The sequence below is a fragment of the Scyliorhinus torazame genome, unplaced genomic scaffold (assembly GCF_047496885.1).
Source record: "Scyliorhinus torazame isolate Kashiwa2021f unplaced genomic scaffold, sScyTor2.1 scaffold_1268, whole genome shotgun sequence".
Taxonomy (NCBI): Eukaryota; Metazoa; Chordata; class Chondrichthyes; order Carcharhiniformes; family Scyliorhinidae; genus Scyliorhinus; species Scyliorhinus torazame.
In genome coordinates this window covers 38422-57719 of record NW_027308995.1, presented here as the reverse complement: position 1 = coordinate 57719, position 19298 = coordinate 38422, and the positions used below count along the sequence as shown (strand labels likewise).

The window sequence follows — 19298 nt, the reverse complement described above, 5'->3', positions numbered from 1 at the left end:
CTCTCCCTCCCACTCTCTCTCTCCCTCCCACACTCTCTCTCCTCCCACACTCTCTCTCTCCCTCCCACACTCTCTCTCTCCCTCCCACACACTCTCTCCCTCCCACACTCTCTCTCCCTCCCACACTCTCTCTCTCTCTCTCCCTCCCACACTCTCTCTCTCTCCCTCCCACACTCTCTCTCTCCCTCCCACACTCTCTCTCTCTCCACACTCTCTCTCTCCCACACTCTCTCTCTCTCCCACACTCTCTCTCTCTCCCACACTCTCTTTCCCTCCCACGCTATCTCTCCCTCCCACACTCTCCCTGCCTCTCACACTCTCTCCTCCTCCCACACTCTCTCTCTCCCTCCCACACTCTCTCTCTCTCTCTCCCACACTCTCTTCTCTCTCCCACACTCTCTCTCCCTCCCACACTCTCTCTCCCTCCCACACTCTCTCTCTCCCTCCCACACTCTCTCTCTCTCCCACACTCTCTCTCTCTCCCACACTCTCTCTCTCTCCCACACTCTCTCTCTCTCCCACACTCTCTCTCCCTCCCACACTCTCTCTCTCCCACACTCTCTCTCTCCCACACTCTCTCTCTCTCCCACACTCTCTCCCACACTCTCTCTCCCTCCCACACTCTCTCTCCCTCCCACACTCTCTCTCCCTCCCACACTCTCTCTCTCTCTCCCTCCCACACTCTCTCTCTCTCCCTCCCACACTCTCTCTCTCTCTCCCTCCCACACTCACTCTCTCCCTCCACACTCTCTCTCTCTCTCCCACACTCTCTCTCTCCCACACTCTCTCTCCCTCCCACACTCTCTCTCCCTCCCACACTCTCTCTCCCTCCCACACTCTCTCTCCCTCCACACACTCTCTCTCTCCCTCCCACACACTCTCTCTCCCTCCCACACTCTCTCTCCCTCCCACACTCTCTCTCCCTCCCACACTCTCTCTCTCTCTCTCTCTCCCTCCCACACTCTCTCTCTCTCCCTCCCACACTCTCTCTCTCTCCCTCCCACACTCACTCTCTCCCTCCCACACTCTCTCTCTCCCTCCCACACTCTCTCTCTCCCTCCCACACTCTCTCTCTCCCTCCCACACTCTCTCTCTCCCTCCCACACTCTCTCTCTCCCTCCCACACTCTCTCTCTCCCTCCCACACTCTCTCTCTCCCTCTCCCTCCCACACTCTCTCTCTCTCTCCCTCCCACACTCTCTCTCTCCCTCCCACACTCTCTCTCTCCCTCTCCCTCCCACACTCTCTCTCCCTCTCCCTCCCACACTCTCTCTCTCTCTCTCTCCGTCCCTCTCTCTCTCTCCCTCCCACACTCTCTCTCCCTCCCACACTCTCTCTCCCTCCCACACTCTCTCTCCCTCCCACACTCTCTCCCCCCAGTCTCTCTCTCTCCGTCCCTCACTCTCTCTCTCTGATACTCACTGACGAAGAACCAGCCTCTTGCTGATGGTCCGTTGGGTGTAAGTGTAAAATCTCGCAAGCTCCTCATTCTCAGGGTTCTGGGCGAGGACACAGTGAGCAGCCTGGGAGGGAGAGAGAGAGAGTGAGTGAGTGTGAGAGAGAGAGAGAGACAGAGAGAGAGACAGAGAGGGAGAGACAGAGAGAGAAACAGAGAGAGAGAGAGACAGAGAGAGACAGAGAGAGTGTGAGAGAGAGAGAGACAGAGAGAGAGAGAGAGAGACAGAGAGAGAGAGAGAGAGACAGAGAGAGTGTGAGAGAGAGAGACACAGAGAGAGAGACAGAGAGAGACAGGGAGAGAGAGAGAGAGAGAGACAGAGAGAGAGACAGAGAGAGAGAGAGAGCGAGAGAGTCAGAGAGAGAGACAGAGAGAGAGAGACAGAGAGAGAGAGGGAGAGACAGAGAGAGAGAGACAGGGAGAGAGAGAGACAGAGAGAGAGAGAGAGACAGGGAGAGAGAAGTGATCTCACTAGGACTCTGCACGGTGCTCAGAGTGTGGGTCTAACTGAGGGATATGGAGAACGGGACTGTGCACGGTGCTCCGAGTGTGGGTCTAACCGAGGGATACGGAGACCGGGACTGTGCACGGTGCTCCGAGTGTGGGTCTAACCGAGGGATACGGAGACCGGGACTGTGCACGGTGCTCCGTGTGTGGATCTAATCGAGGGATACGGAGACCGGGACTGTGCACGGTGCTCCGAGTGTGGGTCTAACCGAGGGATATGGAGACCGGGACTGTGCACGGTGCTCCGAGTGTGGGTCTGACCGAGGGATACGGAGACCGGGACTGTGCACGGTGCTCCGAGTGTGTGTCTAACCGAGGGACACGGAGACCGGGACTGTGCACGGTGCTCCGAGTGTGGGTCTAACCGAGGGATACGGAGACCGGGACTGTGCACGGTGCTCCGAGTGTGGGTCTGACCGAGGGATACGGAGACCGGGACTGTGCACGGTGCTCCGAGTGTGGGTCTGACTGAGGGATACGGAGACCGGGACTGTGCACGGTACTCCGAGTGTGGGTCTGACTGAGGGATACGGAGACCGGGACTGTGCACGGTGCTCCGAGTGTGGGTCTGACCGAGGGATACAGAGACCGCACGGTGCTCCGAGTGTGGGTCTGACCGAGGGATACAGTGACCGGGACTGTGCACGGTGCTCCAAGTGTGGGTGTGACCGAGGAATAGGGAGACCGGGACTGTGCACGGTGCTCCGAGTGTGGGTCTGACCGAGGGATACGGAGACCGGAACTGTGCACGGTGCTCCGAGTGTGGGTCTAACCGAGGGACACGGAGACCGGGACTGTGCACGGTGCTCCGAGTGTGGGTCTAACCGAGGGATACGGAGACCGGGCCTGTGCGCGGTGCTCCGAGTGTGGGTCTAACCGAGGGATACGGGGACCGGAACTGTGCACGGTGCTCCGAGTGTGGGTCTGACCGAGGGATACAGGGACCGGGACTGTGCACGGTGCTCCGAGTGTGGGTCTGACCGAGGGATAGGGAGACCGGGACTGTGCACGGTGCTCCGAGTGTTGGTCTAACCGAGGGCTAGGGAGACCTGGACTGTGGACAGTGCTCTGAGTGTGGGTCTAACCGAGGGATAGGGAGACCGGGACTGTGCACGGTGCTCCGAGTGTGGGTCTAACCGAGGGATAGGGAGACCGGAACTGTACACGGTGCTCCGAGTGTGGGTCTAACCGAGGGATACAGAGACCGGGACTGTGCACGGTGCTCCGAGTGTGGGTCTAACCGAGGGATACGGAGACCAGAACTGTGCACGGTGCTCCGAGTGTGGGTCTGACCGAGGGATACGGAGACCGGAACTGTGCACGGTGCTCCGAGTGTGGGTCTAACCGAGGGACACGGAGACCGGGACTGTGCACGGTGCTCCGAGTGTGGGTCTGACCGAGGGATACGGAGACCGGAACTGTGCACGGTGCTCCGAGTGTGGGTCTAACCGAGGGACACGGAGACTGGGACTGTGCACGGTGCTCCGAGTGTGTGTCTAACCGAGGGATACGGAGACCGGGCCTGTGCGCGGTGCTCCGAGTGTGGGTCTAACCGAGGGACACGGAGGCCGGGACTGTGCACGGTGCTCCGAGTGTGGGTCTGACCGAGGGATAGGGAGACCGGGACTGTGCACGGTGCTCCGAGTGTTGGTCTAACCGAGGGCTAGGGAGACCTGGACTGTGGACAGTGCTCTGAGTGTGGGTCTAACCGAGGGATACAGAGACCGGGACTGTGCACGGTGCTCCGAGTGTGGGTCTGACCGAGGGATACGGAGACCGGGACTGTGCATGGTGCTCCGAGTGTGGGTCTGACCGAGGGATACGGAGACCGGGACTGTGCCTGGTGCTCCGAGTGTGGGCCTAACCGAGGGATACGGAGACCGGGACTGTGCACGGTGCTCCGAGTGTGGGTCTAACCGAGAGACACGGAGACCGGGACTGTGCACGGTGCTCCGAGTGTGGGTCTAACCGAGGGATACGGAGACCGGGACTGTGCACGGTGCTCCGAGTGTGGGTCTGACTGAGGGATACGGAGACCGGGACTGTGCACGGTGCTCCGAGTGTGGGTCTGACTGAGGGATACGGAGACCGGGACTGTGCACGGTGCTCCGAGTGTGCGTCTGACCGAGGGATACAGAGACCGGGACTGTGCACGGTGCTCCAAGTGTGGGTGTGACCGAGGGATAGGGAGACCGGGACTGTGTACGGTGCTCCGAGTGTGGGTCTGACCGAGGGTTACAGAGACCGGGACTGTGCACGGTGCTCCGAGTGTGGGTCTGACCGAGGGATAGGGAGACCGGGACTGTGCGCGGTGCTCCGAGTGTGGGTCTGACCGAGGGGTAGGGAGACCGGGACTGTGCACGGTGCTCCGAGTGTGGGTCTAACCGAGGGATTCGGAGACCGAGACTGTGCATGGTGCTCCAAGTGTGGGTCTAACCGAGGGATACGGAGACCGGGACTGTGCACGGTGCTCCGAGTGTGGGTCTAACCGAGGGATTCGGAGACCGGGACTGTGCACGGTGCTCCGAGTGTGGGTCTGACCGAGGGATACGGAGACTGGGACTGTGCACGGTGCTCCGAATGTGGGTCTAACCGAGGGACACGGAGACCGGGACTGTGCACGGTGCTCCGAGTGTGGGTCTGACTGAGGGATACGGAGACCGGGACTGTGCACGGTACTCCGAGTGTGGGTCTGACTGAGGGATACGGAGACCGGGACTGTGCACGGTGCTCCGAGTGTGGGTCTGACCGAGGGATACAGAGACCGCACGGTGCTCCGAGTTGGGTCTGACCGAGGGATACAGTGACCGGGACTGTGCACGGTGCTCCAAGTGTGGGTGTGACCGAGGAATAGGGAGACCGGGACTGTGCACGGTGCTCCGAGTGTGGGTCTGACCGAGGGATACGGAGACCGGAACTGTGCACGGTGCTCCGAGTGTGGGTCTAACCGAGGGACACGGAGACCGGGACTGTGCACGGTGCTCCGAGTGTCGGTCTAACCGAGGGATACGGAGACCGGGCCTGTGCGCGGTGCTCCGAGTGTGGGTCTAACCGAGGGATACGGAGACCGGGACTGTGCCTGGTGCTCCGAGTGTGGGCCTAACCGAGGGATACGGAGACCGGGACTGTGCACGGTGCTCCGAGTGTGGGTCTAACCGAGAGACACGGAGACCGGGACTGTGCACGGTGCTCCGAGTGTGGGTCTAACCGAGGGATACGGAGACCGGGACTGTGCACGGTGCTCCGAGTGTGGGTCTGACTGAGGGATACGGAGACCGGGACTGTGCACGGTGCTCCGAGTGTGGGTCTGACTGAGGGATACGGAGACCGGGACTGTGCACGGTGCTCCGAGTGTGCGTCTGACCGAGGGATAAAGAGACCGGGACTGTGCACGGTGCTGCAAGTGTGGGTGTGACCGAGGGATAGGGAGACCGGGACTGTGCGCGGTGCTCGGAGTGTGGGTCTGACCGAGGGGTAGGGAGACCGGGACTGTGCACGGTGCTCCGAGTGTGGGTCTAACCGAGGGATTCGGAGACCGAGACTGTGCACGGAGCTCCGAGTGTGGGTCTGACCGAGGGATACGGAGACCGGGACTGTGCACGGTGCTCCGAGTGTGGGTCTAACCGAGGGATTCGGAGACCGGGACTGTGCACGGTGCTCCGAGTGTGGGTCTGACCGAGGGACACGGAGACTGGGACTGTGCACGGTGCTCCGAATGTGGGTCTAACCGAGGGACACGGGGACCGGGACTGTGCACGGTGCTCCGGGTGTGGGTCTGACTGAGGGATACGGAGACCGGGACTGTGCACGGTACTCCGAGTGTGGGTCTGACTGAGGGATACGGAGACCGGGACTGTGCACGGTGCTCCGAGTGTGGGTCTGACCGAGGGATACAGAGACCGCACGGTGCTCCGAGTGTGGGTCTGACCGAGGGATACAGTGACCGGGACTGTGCACGGTGCTCCAAGTGTGGGTGTGACCGAGGAATAGGGAGACCGGGACTGTGCACGGTGCTCCGAGTGTGGGTTTGACCGAGGGATACGGAGACCGGGACTGTGCACGGTGCTCCGAGTGTGGGTCTAACCGAGGGACACGGAGACCGGGACTGTGCACGGTGCTCCGAGTGTGGGTCTGACCGAGGGATACGGGGACAGGGACTGTGCACGGTGCTCCGAGTGTGGGTCTGACTGAGGGATAGGGAGACCGGGACTGTGCACGGTGCTCCGAGTGTTGGTCTAACCGAGGGCTAGGGAGACCTGGACTGTGGACAGTGCTCTGAGTGTGGGTCTAACCGAGGGATAGGGAGACCGGGACTGTGCACGGTGCTCCGAGTGTGGGTCTAACCGAGGGATAGGGAGACCGGAACTGTGCACGGTGCTCCGAGTGTGGGTCTAACCGAGGGATTCGGAGACCGGGACTGTGCACGGTGCTCCGAGTGTCGGTCTAACCGAGGGATACGGAGACCAGAACTGTGCACGGTGCTCCGAGTGTGGGTCTGACCGAGGGATACGGAGACCGGAACTGTGCACGGTGCTCCGAGTGTGGGTCTGACCGAGGGACACGGAGACCGGGACTGTGCACGGTGCTCCGAGTGTGGGTCTAACCGAGGGACACGGAGACCGGGACTGTGCACGGTGCTCCGAGTGTGGGTCTGACCGAGGGATACGGAGACCGGAACTGTGCACGGTGCTCCGAGTGTGGGTCTAACCGAGGGACACGGAGACCGGGACTGTGCACGGTGCTCCGAGTGTGGGTCTAACCGAGGGATACGGAGACCGGGCCTGTGCGCGGTGCTCCGAGTGTGGGTCTAACCGAGGGACACGGAGGCCGGGACTGTGCACGGTGCTCCGAGTGTGGGTCTGACCGAGGGATAGGGAGACCATAACTGTGCACGGTGCTCCGAGTGTTGGTCTAACCGAGGGCTAGGGAGACCTGGACTGTGGACAGTGCTCTGAGTGTGGGTCTAACCGAGGGATACAGAGACCGGGACTGTGCACGGTGCTCCGAGTGTGGGTCTGACCGAGGGATACGGAGACCGGGACTGTGCATGGTGCTCCGAGTGTGGGTCTGACCGAGGGATACGGAGACCGGGACTGTGCCTGGTGCTCCGAGTGTGGGCCTAACCGAGGGATACGGAGACCGGGACTGTGCACGGTGCTCCGAGTGTGGGTCTAACCGAGAGACACGGAGACCGGGACTGTGCACGGTGCTCCGAGTGTGGGTCTAACCGAGGGATACGGAGACCGGGACTGTGCAACGTGCTCCGAGTGTGGGTCTAACCGAGGGACACGGAGACCGGGACTGTGCACTGTGCTCCGAGTGTGGGTCTGACCGAGGGATAGGGAGACCGGGACTGTGCACGGTGCTCCGAGTGTGGGTCTAACCGAGGGATACGGAGACCGGGACTGTGCACGGTGCTCCGAGTGTGGGTCTAACCGAGGGATACGGAGACCGGGACTGTGCACGGTGCTCCGAGTGTTGGTCTAACCGAGGGCTAGGGAGACCTGGACTGTGGACAGTGCTCTGAGTGTGGGTCTAACCGAGGGATACAGAGACCGGGACTGTGCACGGTGCTCCGAGTGTGGGTCTGACCGAAGGATACGGAGACCGGGACTGTGCATGGTGCTCCGAGTGTGGGTCTGACCGAGGGATACGGAGACCGGGACTGTGCCTGGTGCTCCGAGTGTGGGCCTAACCGAGGGATACGGAGACCGGGACTGTGCACGGTGCTCCGAGTGTGGGTCTAACCGAGAGACACGGAGACCGGGACTGTGCACGGTGCTCCGAGTGTGGGTCTAACCGAGGGATACGGAGACCGGGACTGTGCACGGTGCTCCGAGTATGGGTCTGACTGAGGGATACGGAGACCGGGACTGTGCACGGTACTCCGAGTGTGGGTCTGACTGAGGGATACGGAGACCGGGACTGTGCACGGTGCTCCGAGTGTGGGTCTGACCGAGGGATACAGAGACCGCACGGTGCTCCGAGTTGGGTCTGACCGAGGGATACAGTGACCGGGACTGTGCACGGTGCTCCAAGTGTGGGTGTGACCGAGGAATAGGGAGACCGGGACTGTGCACGGTGCTCCGAGTGTGGGTCTGACCGAGGGATACGGAGACCGGAACTGTGCACGGTGCTCCGAGTGTGGGTCTAACCGAGGGACACGGAGACCGGGACTGTGCACGGTGCTCCGAGTGTGGGTCTAACCGAGGGATACGGAGACCGGGCCTGTGCGCGGTGCTCCGAGTGTGGGTCTAACCGAGGGATACGGAGACCGGGACTGTGCCTGGTGCTCCGAGTGTGGGCCTAACCGAGGGATACGGAGACCGGGACTGTGCACGGTGCTCCGAGTGTGGGTCTAACCGAGAGACACGGAGACCGGGACTGTGCACGGTGCTCCGAGTGTGGGTCTAACCGAGGGATACGGAGACCGGGACTGTGCACGGTGCTCCGAGTGTGGGTCTGACTGAGGGATACGGAGACCGGGACTGTGCACGGTGCTCCGAGTGTGGGTCTGACTGAGGGATACGGAGACCGGGACTGTGCACGGTGCTCCGAGTGTGCGTCTGACCGAGGGATAAAGAGACCGGGACTGTGCACGGTGCTCCAAGTGTGGGTGTGACCGAGGGATACGGAGACCGGGACTGTGCACGGTGCTCCGAGTGTGCGTCTGACCGAGGGATAAAGAGACCGGGACTGTGCACGGTGCTCCAAGTGTGGGTGTGACCGAGGGATAGGGAGACCGGGACTGTGTACGGTGCTCCGAGTGTGGGTCTGACCGAGGGTTACAGAGACCGGGACTGTGCACGGTGCTCCGAGTGTGGGTCTGACCGAGGGATAGGGAGACCGGGACTGTGCGCGGTGCTCCGAGTGTGGGTCTGACCGAGGGGTAGGGAGACCGGGACTGTGCACGGTGCTCCGAGTGTGGTTCTAACCGAGGGATTCGGAGACCGAGACTGTGCATGGTGCTCCAAGTGTGGGTCTAACCGAGGGATACGGAGACCGGGACTGTGCACGGTGCTCCGAGTGTGGGTCTAACCGAGGGATTCGGAGACCGGGACTGTGCACGGTGCTCCGAGTGTGGGTCTGACCGAGGGATACGGAGACTGGGACTGTGCACGGTGCTCCGAATGTGGGTCTAACCGAGGGACACGGAGACCGGGACTGTGCACGGTGCTCCGAGTGTGGGTCTGACTGAGGGATACGGAGACCGGGACTGTGCACGGTGCTCCGAGTGTGGGTCTGACCGAGGGATACAGAGACCGCACGGTGCTCCGAGTGTGGGTCTGACCGAGGGATACAGTGACCGGGACTGTGCACGGTGCTCCAAGTGTGGGTGTGACCGAGGGATACGGAGACCGGGACTGTGCACGGTGCTCCGAGTGTGGGTCTGACCGAGGGATACGGAGACCGGGACTGTGCACGGTGCTCCGAGTGTGGGTTTGACCGAGGGATACGGAGACCGGGACTGTGCACGGTGCTCCGAGTGTGGGTCTGACTGAGGGATACGGAGACCGGGACTGTGCACGGTGCTCCGAGTGTGGGTCTGACCGAGGGATACAGAGACCGCACGGTGCTCCGAGTGTGGGTCTGACCGAGGGATACAGTGACCGGGACTGTGCACGGTGCTCCAAGTGTGGGTGTGACCGAGGAATAGGGAGACCGGGACTGTGCACGGTGCTCCGAGTGTGGGTTTGACCGAGGGATACGGAGACCGGAACTGTGCACGGTGCTCCGAGTGTGGGTCTAACCGAGGGACACGGAGACCGGGACTGTGCACGGTGCTCCGAGTGTGGGTCTGACCGAGGGATACGGGGACCGGGACTGTGCACGGTGCTCCGAGTGTGGGTCTGACCGAGGGATAGGGAGACCGGGACTGTGCACGGTGCTCCGAGTGTGGGTCTAACTGAGGAATACGGAGACCGGGACTGTGCACGGTGCTCCTAGTGTGGGTCTAACCGAGGGATACGGAGACCGGGACTGCGCACGGTGCTCCGAGTGTGGGTCTGACCGAGGGATACCGAGACCGTGACTGTGCACGGTGCTCCGAGAGTGGGTCTAACCGAGGGACACGGAGACCGGGACTGTGCACGGTGCTCCGAGTGTGGGTCTGACCGAGGGATACGGAGACCGGGACTGTGCACGGTGCTCCGAGTGTGGGTCTAACCGAGGGATACGGAGACCGGAACTGTGCATGGTGCTCCGAGTGTGGGTCTGACCGAGGGATACGGAGACCGGGACTGTGCGCGGTGCCCCGAGTGTGGGTCTGACCGAGGGATACGGAAACCGGGACTGTGCACGGTGCTCCGAGTGTGGGTCTGACCGAGGGATACGGAGACCGGGACTGTGCACGGTGCTCCGAGTGTGGGTCTGACCGAGGGATACGGAGACCGGGACTGTGCACGGTGCTCCGAGTGTGGGTCTGACCGAGGGATACGGAGACCGGGACTGTGCGCGGTGCCCCGAGTGTGGGTCTGACCGAGGGATACAGAAACCGGGACTGTGCACGGTGCTCCGAGTGTGGGTCTGACCGAGGGATACGGAGACCGGCACTGTGCACGGTGCTCCGAGTGTGGGTCTGACCGAGGGATACAGAGACCGGGACTGTGCACGGTGCTCCGAGTGTGGGTCTGACCGAGGGATACGGAGACCGGGACTGTGCACGGTGCTCCGAGTGTGGGTCTGACCGAGGGATACGGAGACCGGGACTGTGCACGGTGCTCCCAGTGTGGGTCTGACCGAGGGATATGGAGACTGGGACTGTGCACGATGCTCCGAGTGTGGGTCTGACCGAGGGATACGGAGACTGGAACTGAGCACGGTGCTCCGAGTGTTGGTCTAACCGAGGGACACGGAGACCGGGACTGTGCACGGTGCTCCGAGTGTGGGTCTAACCGAGGGACACGGAGACCGGGACTGTGCACGGTGCTCCGAGTGTGGGTCTGACCGAGGGACACGGAGACCGGGACTGTGCACGGTGCTCCGAGTGTGGGTCTAACCGAGGGATACAGAGACCGGGACTGTGCACGGTGCTCCGAGTGCGGGTCTAACCGAGGGATACGGAGACCGGGACTGTGCACGGTGCACCGAGTGTGGGTCTGACCGAGGGATAGGGAGACCGGGACTGTGCACGGTGCTCCGAGTGTGGGTCTGACCGAGGGATACGGAGACCGGGACTGTGCACGGTGCTCCGAGTGTGGGTCTGACCGAGGGATGGGGAGACCGGGACTGTGCACGGTGCTCCGAGTGTGGGTCTAACCGGGGGATACGGAGACCGGGACTGTGCACGGTGCTCTGAGTGTGGGTCTAACCAAGGGATACGGAGACCGGGACTGTGCACGGTGCTCCGAGTGTGGGTCTGACCGAGGGATGGGGAGACCGGGACTGTGCACGGTGCTCCGAGTGTGGGTCTGACCGAGGGATACAGAGACCGCACGGTGCTCCGAGTGTGGGTCTGACCGAGGGATACAGTGACCGGGACTGTGCACGGTGCTCCAAGTGTGGGTGTGACCGAGGAATAGGGAGACCGGGACTGTGCACGGTGCTCCGAGTGTGGGTTTGACCGAGGGATACGGAGACCGGAACTGTGCACGGTGCTCCGAGTGTGGGTCTAACCGAGTGACACGGAGACCGGGACTGTGCACGGTGCTCCGAGTGTGGGTCTGACCGAGGGATACGGGGACCGGGACTGTGCACGGTGCTCCGAGTGTGGGTCTGACCGAGGGATAGGGAGACCGGGACTGTGCACGGTGCTCCGAGTGTGGGTCTAACTGAGGAATACGGAGACCGGGACTGTGCACGGTGCTCCTAGTGTGGGTCTAACCGAGGGATACGGAGACCGGGACTGCGCACGGTGCTCCGAGTGTGGGTCTGACCGAGGGATACGGAGACCGTGACTGTGCACGGTGCTCCGAGAGTGGGTCTAACCGAGGGACACGGAGACCGGGACTGTGCACGGTGCTCCGAGTGTGGGTCTGACCGAGGGATACGGAGACCGGGACTGTGCACGGTGCTCCGAGTGTGGGTCTAACCGAGGGATACGGAGACCGGAACTGTGCATGGTGCTCCGAGTGTGGGTCTGACCGAGGGATACGGAGACCGGGACTGTGCGCGGTGCCCCGAGTGTGGGTCTGACCGAGGGATACGGAAACCGGGACTGTGCACGGTGCTCCGAGTGTGGGTCTGACCGAGGGATACGGAGACCGGGACTGTGCACGGTGCTCCGAGTGTGGGTCTGACCGAGGGATACGGAGACCGGGACTGTGCACGGTGCTCCGAGTGTGGGTCTGACCGAGGGATACGGAGACCGGGACTGTGCGCGGTGCCCCGAGTGTGGGTCTGACCGAGGGATACAGAAACCGGGACTGTGCACGGTGCTCCGAGTGTGGGTCTGACCGAGGGATACGGAGACCGGGACTGTGCACGGTGCTCCGAGTGTGGGTCTGACCGAGGGATACAGAGACCGGGACTGTGCACGGTGCTCCGAGTGTGGGTCTGACCGAGGGATACGGAGACCGGGACTGTGCACGGTGCTCCGAGTGTGGGTCTGACCGAGGGATACGGAGACCGGGACTGTGCACGGTGCTCCCAGTGTGGGTCTGACCGAGGGATATGGAGACTGGGACTGTGCACGATGCTCCGAGTGTGGGTCTTACCGAGGGATACGGAGACTGGAACTGAGCACGGTGCTCCGAGTGTTGGTCTAACCGAGGGACACGGAGACCGGGACTGTGCACGGTGCTCCGAGTGTGGGTCTAACCGAGGGACACGGAGACCGGGACTGTGCACGGTGCTCCGAGTGTGGGTCTGACCGAGGGACACGGAGACCGGGACTGTGCACGGTGCTCCGAGTGTGGGTCTAACCGAGGGATACAGAGACCGGGACTGTGCACGGTGCTCCGAGTGCGGGTCTGACCGAGGGACACGGAGACCGGGACTGTGCACGGTGCTCCGAGTGCGGGTCTAACCGAGGGATACGGAGACCGGGACTGTGCACGGTGCTCCGAGTGTGGGTCTGACCGAGGGATATGGAGACCGGGACTGTGCACGGTGTTCCGAGTGTGGGTCTGAGCGAGGGATATGGAGACCGGGACTGTGCACGGTGCTCCGAGTGTGGGTCTGACCGAGGGACACGGAGACCGGGACTGTGCACGGTGCTCCGAGTGCGGGTCTAACCGAGGGATACGGAGACCGGGACTGTGCACGGTGCACCGAGTGTGGGTCTGACCGAGGGATAGGGAGACCGGGACTGTGCACGGTGCTCCGAGTGTGGGTCTGACCGAGGGATACGGAGACCGGGACTGTGCACGGTGCTCCGAGTGTGGGTCTGACCGAGGGATGGGGAGACCGGGACTGTGCACGGTACTCCGAGTGTGGGTCTAACCGAGGGTTACGGAGACCGGGACTGTGCACGGTGCTCCGAGTGTGGGTCTAACCGGGGGATACGGAGACCGGGACTGTGCACGGTGCTCTGAGTGTGGGTCTAACCGAGGGATACGGAGACCGGGACTGTGCACGGTGCTCCGAGTTCGGTCCACGCTCACCTGATACAGGAAATTCAGCCTCTGAAAAGCCTCCTTGTCCTTCACTCCGGCCATCGCCGCCCCACGTTGCAGCGAGGGAGGGTTTCTGAAAAAGACAAATTGAAGCGTCGATGACCAGCCGGCGACCTCGGGAGGTTTGGAGGAGACGTGGTGACCCCCCTTCCCAAAGCTGCCAATCCCCCCTCCCCCCCGTTCCTGATCCCCCCTCCCCCCACACGCGGGCCCCTCCCCCCAGGCGGGGGCCCCTCCCCTCCACACGCGGGCCCCTCCCCCCAGGCGGGGGCCCCTCCCCCCACACGGGGGCCCCTCCCCCCATCGCGGGGGCTCCCCTCCCCCACACACCGGGGCCCCTCCCCCCAGGCGGGGGCCCCTCCCCCCCAGGCGGGGGCCCCTCCCCCCACACGGGGGCCCCTCCCCCCCACGCGGGGGCCCATCCCCCCCCAGGTGGGGGCCCCTCCCCCCAGGCGGGGGCCCCTCCCCTCCACACGCGGGCCCCTCCCCCCAGGCGGGGGGCCCTCCCCTCCACGCGGGGTCCCTCCCCCCCAGGCGGGGGCCCCTCCCCCCCAGGCGGGGGCCCCTCCCCCCACGCGGGGGCCCCTCCCCCCCAGGCGGGGGCCCCTCCCCCCCACACGGGGGCCCCTCCCCCCAGGCGGGGGCCCCTCCCCTCCACACGCGGGCCCCTCCCCCCAGGCGGGGGGCCCTCCCCTCCACGCGGGGGCCCCTCCCCCCCAGGCGGGGGCCCCTCCCCCCCAGGCGGGGGCCCCTCCCCCCCACGCGGGGGCCCCTCCCCCCAGGCGGGGGCCCCTCCCCCCCACACGGGGGCCCCTCCCCCCCAGGCGGGGGCCCCTCCCGGGCTGAACGTGGTCGGTGAAGGTTCCCGAAGACGGGATTGGGCGTCACCGGATCCCAAGGACCCTGATTGGCCGGGAAGGGCCCGACGGCCAAGGCGGAGCCTCGAAAAGCGGCCAAGGGTCTGAAAAGAGATTCTCGGAGCAGGTCGGGGTCGAAGGGGTCAAGGGTCAGGTCTGCGTCTCCAAAGGGTCAAAGGAGGCTTTAGTATGGGGTCAAGGGTCAAAACTTGAACCAAAATAGAGCGAATGGTCAAAGCCGGGTCGGGAATGGGACCGAGGGTCAAAGGTGGTTCGCCGGGGGTCAACGTGGGGTCGCTGGGGGGCCAAGGGTCAGATTTGGTTGAAAAGGGGGCAAAGGTCAGAATTTAAGTCTCACAAGAGGCCAAAGGTCAGGACTGGGGGTGAATGATGACCTTAGTTTTTTTTGTTCCGGGGGGAAGGGTTTGGGCGGCGCAGAGGCCACTTCCGGTAAGGGAGCGGGTTGGGGGGTGCGCACTTCCGGCCTCACTCAGACTCTGGTCCCGGCCGCCGCTCGCTCCCCGCACCCGGGACTCCGGTCCTCCTCCCACTTCCGGGCGCGTCGCTGCTTCCGGTCCTCCACCCGCTTCCGGGTGCGTCGCTGCTTCCGGTCCTCCTCCCGCTTCCGGGTGCGTCGCTGCTTCCGGTCCTCCTCCCGCTTCCGGGTGTGTCGCTGCTTCCGGTCCTCCACCCGCTTCCGGGTGCGTCGCTGCTTCCGGTCCTCCTACCGCTTCCGGGTGCGTCGCTGCTTCCGGTCCTCCACCCGCTTCCGGGTGTGTCGCTGCTACAGGTACTCGGTCGCCCACAAGCGCGGCCGGGGAGAAATGTTCCGGGTCCTTTGTTCCGGAAATGTTGGGAGGGGTCGGGGTGATATCTGGTCATTGGGGGTGATATCTGCTCATTGGGGTGATATCTGCTCATTGGGGTGATATCTGCTCATTGGGGGTGATATCTGCTCATTGGGGGTGATATCTGCTCATTGGGGTGATATCTGGTCATTGGGGGTGATATCTGCTCATTGGGGTGATATCTGGTCATTGGGGATGATATCTGCTCATTGGGGATGATATCTGCTCATTGGGGGTGATATCTGCTCATTGGGGATGATATCTGCTCATTGGGGGTGATATCTGCTCATTGGGGTGATATCTGGTCATTGGGGGTGATATCTGCTCATTGGGGATGATATCTGCTCATTGGGGGTGATATCTGCTCATTGGGGTGATATCTGGTCATTGGGGGTGATATCTGCTGATTGGGGGTGATATCTGCTCATTGGGGGTGATATCTGCTCATTGGGGGTGATATCTGCTCTTTGGGGATTATATCTGCTCATCGGGGGTGATATCTGTTCATTGGGGGTGATATCTGCTCCTTGGGGGTGATATCTGCTCCTTGGGGGTGATATCTGCTCATTGGGGGTGATATCTGCTCATTGGGGGTGATATCTGCTCATTGGGGGTGATATCTGCTCATTGGGGGTGATATCTGTTCATCGGGGATTATATCTGCTCATCGGGGGTGATATCTGTTCATTGGGGGTGATATCTGCTCATTGGGGGTGATATCTGCTCCTTGGGGGTGATATCTGCTCATTGGGGGTGATATCTGCTCCTTGGGGGTGATATCTGCTCCTTGGGGGTGATATCTGCTCATTGGGGGTGATATCTGCTCATTGGGGGTGATATCTGCTCATTGGGGGTGATATCTGTTCATTGGGGGTGATATCTGCTCATTGGGGATGATATCTGCTCATTGGGGGTGATATCTGCTCATTGGGGTGATATCTGGTCATTGGGGGTGATATCTGCTGATTGGGGGTGATATCTGCTCATTGGGTGTGATATCTGCTCATTGGGGGTGATATCTGCTCATTGGGGTGATATCTGCTCATTGGGGTGATATCTGGTCATTGGGGGTGATATCTGCTCATTGGGGTGATATCTGGTCATTGGGGGTGATATCTGCTCATTGGGGGTGATATCTGCTCATTGGGGTGATATCTGGTCATTGGGGGTGATATCTGCTGATTGGGGGTGATATCTGCTCATTGGGGGTGATATCTGTTCATTGGGGGTGATATCTGCTCATTGGGGGTGATATCTGCTCATTGGGGGTGATATCTGCTCCTTGGGGGTGATATCTGCTCATTGGGGGTGATATCTGCTCCTTGGGGGTGATATCTGCTCCTTGGGGGTGATATCTGCTCATTGGGGGTGATATCTGCTCATTGGGGGTGATATCTGCTCATTGGGGGTGATATCTGTTCATTGGGGGTGATATCTGCTCATTGGGGGTGATATCTGTTCATTGAGGGTGATATCTGCTCATTGGGGGTGATATCTGTTCATTGGGGGTGATATCTGCTCATTGGGGGTGATATCTGTTCATTGGGGGTGATATCTGCTCATTGGGGGTGATATCTGCTTATCAGGGGTGATATCAGGTCATTGGGGATTATATCTGCTCAAAGGGGATTATATCTGCTCAAAGGGGATTATATCTGCTCATTGGGGATTATATCTGCTCATCGGGGGTGATATCTGCTCATCGGGGGTGATATCTGCTCATCGGGGGTGATATCTGCTCATTGGGGGTGATATCTGCTCATTGGGGGTGATATCTGCTCATTGGGGGTGATATCTGCTCATCGGGGTGATCTCTGCTCATTGGGGGTGATATCTGCTCATTGGGGGTGATATCTGCTCATCGGGGTGATCTCTGCTCATTGGGGGTGATATCTGCTCATTGGGGGTGATATCTGCTCATTGGGGATGATATCTGCTCATTGGGGATGATATCTGCTCATCGGGGGTGATATCTGCTCATTGAGGATGATATCTGCTCCTTGGGGATCATCGTGGGTTACTGGGAGGTCAGAGCGAGAGATTGAGGAGCCACAGGGGGCCTAACCCCCTTGGGGTTTCCCAATGGCGGAGAGATTAAGCGACGCTCGTCAGTAGTTGGGTATGTCTCCACGATCATTGCCCTCTCTCTCTCTCTCGCTCTCCTCTCTGTCCCCCTCTCTCCCTCCTTCCCTCTGTCCCTCCCTTTGTCCCTCCCTCCCTCTCTCTGTCCCTCCCTCCCTCTCTCTGTCCCTCCCTCCCTCCCTCTCTCTGTCCCTCCCTCCCTCCCTCTCTCTGTCCCTCCCTCCCTCCCTCCCTCTGTCTGTCACTTCCTCCCTTTCTCGGTATCTCGCTCCCTCCCTCGCTCTGTCCCTCCCTCGCTCTGTCCCTCCCTCGCTCTGTCCCTCCCTCCCTCTCTCTGTCCCTCCCTCCCTCTCTCTGTCCCTCCCTCCCTCTCTCTGTCCCTCCCTCCCTCCCTCTCTCTGTCCCTCCCTCCCTCCCTCTCTCTGTCCCTCCCTCCCTCCCTCTCTCTGGTCCCTCCCTCCCTCTCTCTGTCCCTCCCTCCCTCTCTCTGTCCCTCCCTCCCTCTCTCTGTCTCTCCCTCCCTCTCTCTGTCCCTCCCTCCCTCCCTCTCTCTGTCTCTCCCTCCCTCCCTCTCTCTGTCCCTCCCTCCCTCTCTCTGTCCCTCCCTCCCTCTCTCTGTCCCTCCCTCCCTCTCTCTGTCCCTCCCTCCCTCCCTCTCTCTGTCCCTCCCTCCCTCCCTCTCTCTGTCCCTCCCTCCCTCCCTCTCTCTGTCCCTCCCTCCCTCCCTCTCTCTGTCCCTCCCTCCCTCCCTCTCTCTGTCCCTCCCTCCCTCCCTCTCTCTGTCCCTCCCTCCCTCCCTCTCTCTGTCCCTCCCTCCCTCTCTCTGTTCCTCCCTCCCTCTCTCTGTTCCTCCCTCCCTCTCTCTGTCTCTCCCTCCCTCCCTCTCTCTGTCTCTCCCTCCCTCCCTCTCTCTGTCCCTCCCTCCCTCTCTCTGTCCCTCCCTCCCTCTGTCCCTCCCTCCCTCTCTCTGTCCCTCCCTCCCTCTGTCCCTCCCTCCCTCCCTCTCTCTGTCCCTCCCTCCCTCCCTCTCTCTGTCCCTCCCTCCCTCCCTCTCTCTGTCCCTCCCTCCCTCCTCTCTCTGTCCCTCCCTCCCTCCCTCTGTCCCTCCCTCCCTCCCTCTCTCTGTCCCTCCCTCCCTCTCTCTGTTCCTCCCTCCCTCTCTCTGTTCCTCCCTCCCTCTCTCTGTTCCTCCCTCCCTCTCTCTGTCTCTCCCTCCCTCCCTCTCTCTGTCTCTCCCTCCCTCCCTCTCTCTGTCCCTCCCTCCCTCTCTCTGTCCCTCCCTCCCTCTGTCCCTCCCCCTCCCTCCTCCCTCTCTCTGTCCCTCCCTCCCTCCCTCTCTCTGTCCCTCCCTCCCTCCCTCTCTGTCCCTCCCTCCCTCCCTCTCTCTGTCCCTCCCTCCCTCCCTCTCTCTGTCCCTCCCTCCCTCTCTCTGTCCCTCCCTCCCTCCCTCTCTCTGTCCTCCCTCCCTCCCTCTCTCTGTCCTCCCTCCCTCCCTCTCTCTGTCCCTCCCTCCCTCCCTCTCTCTGTCCCTCCCTCCCTCCCTCTCTCTGTCCCTCCCTCCCTCCCTCTCTCTCTCTGTCCCTCCCTCCCTCCCTCTCTCTCTCTGTCCCTCCCTCCCTCTCTCTGTCCCTCCCTCCCTCCCTCTCTCTGTCCTCCCTCCCTCCCTCTCTCTGTCCTCCCTCCCTCCCTCTCTCTGTCCCTCCCTCCCTCCCTCTCTCTGTCCCTCCCTCCCTCCCTCTCTCTGTCCCTCCCTCCCTCCCTCTCTCTGTCCCTCCTCTCCCTCCCTCTCTCTGTCTCTCCCTCCCTCCCTCTCTCTGTCTCCCTCCCTCCCTCTCTCTGTCCCTCCCTCTCTCTGTCCCTCCCTCTCTCTGTCCTCCCTCCCTCCCTCCCTTCCCTCCTCTCTGTCCTCCTCCCTCTCTCTGTCCCTCCCTCCCTCTGTCCCTCCCTCCCCCTCTCTCTGTCCCTCCTCCCTCCCTCTCTCTGTCCCTCCCTCC

General features: G+C 62.4%; 1 long non-coding RNA gene across 5 annotated transcripts; it reads right to left on the bottom strand.

Moving 5' to 3' along the window:
• Window positions 1-1420: 1420 nt before the first annotated feature.
• Window positions 1421-14966, bottom strand: LOC140407170 (uncharacterized). 5 transcript variants are annotated; one of them, XR_011939495.1, is made up of 3 exons: window positions 14865-14966; window positions 13506-13590; window positions 1421-1522 (listed from the first exon to the last, which is right to left on the bottom strand). It is a non-coding gene; the product is annotated as an uncharacterized lncRNA (long non-coding RNA). The 5 variants fall into 5 exon arrangements; XR_011939496.1 differs by having other exon boundaries at window positions 14853-14953; XR_011939499.1 differs by having other exon boundaries at window positions 14902-14929.
• Window positions 14967-19298: the final 4332 nt, after the last annotated feature.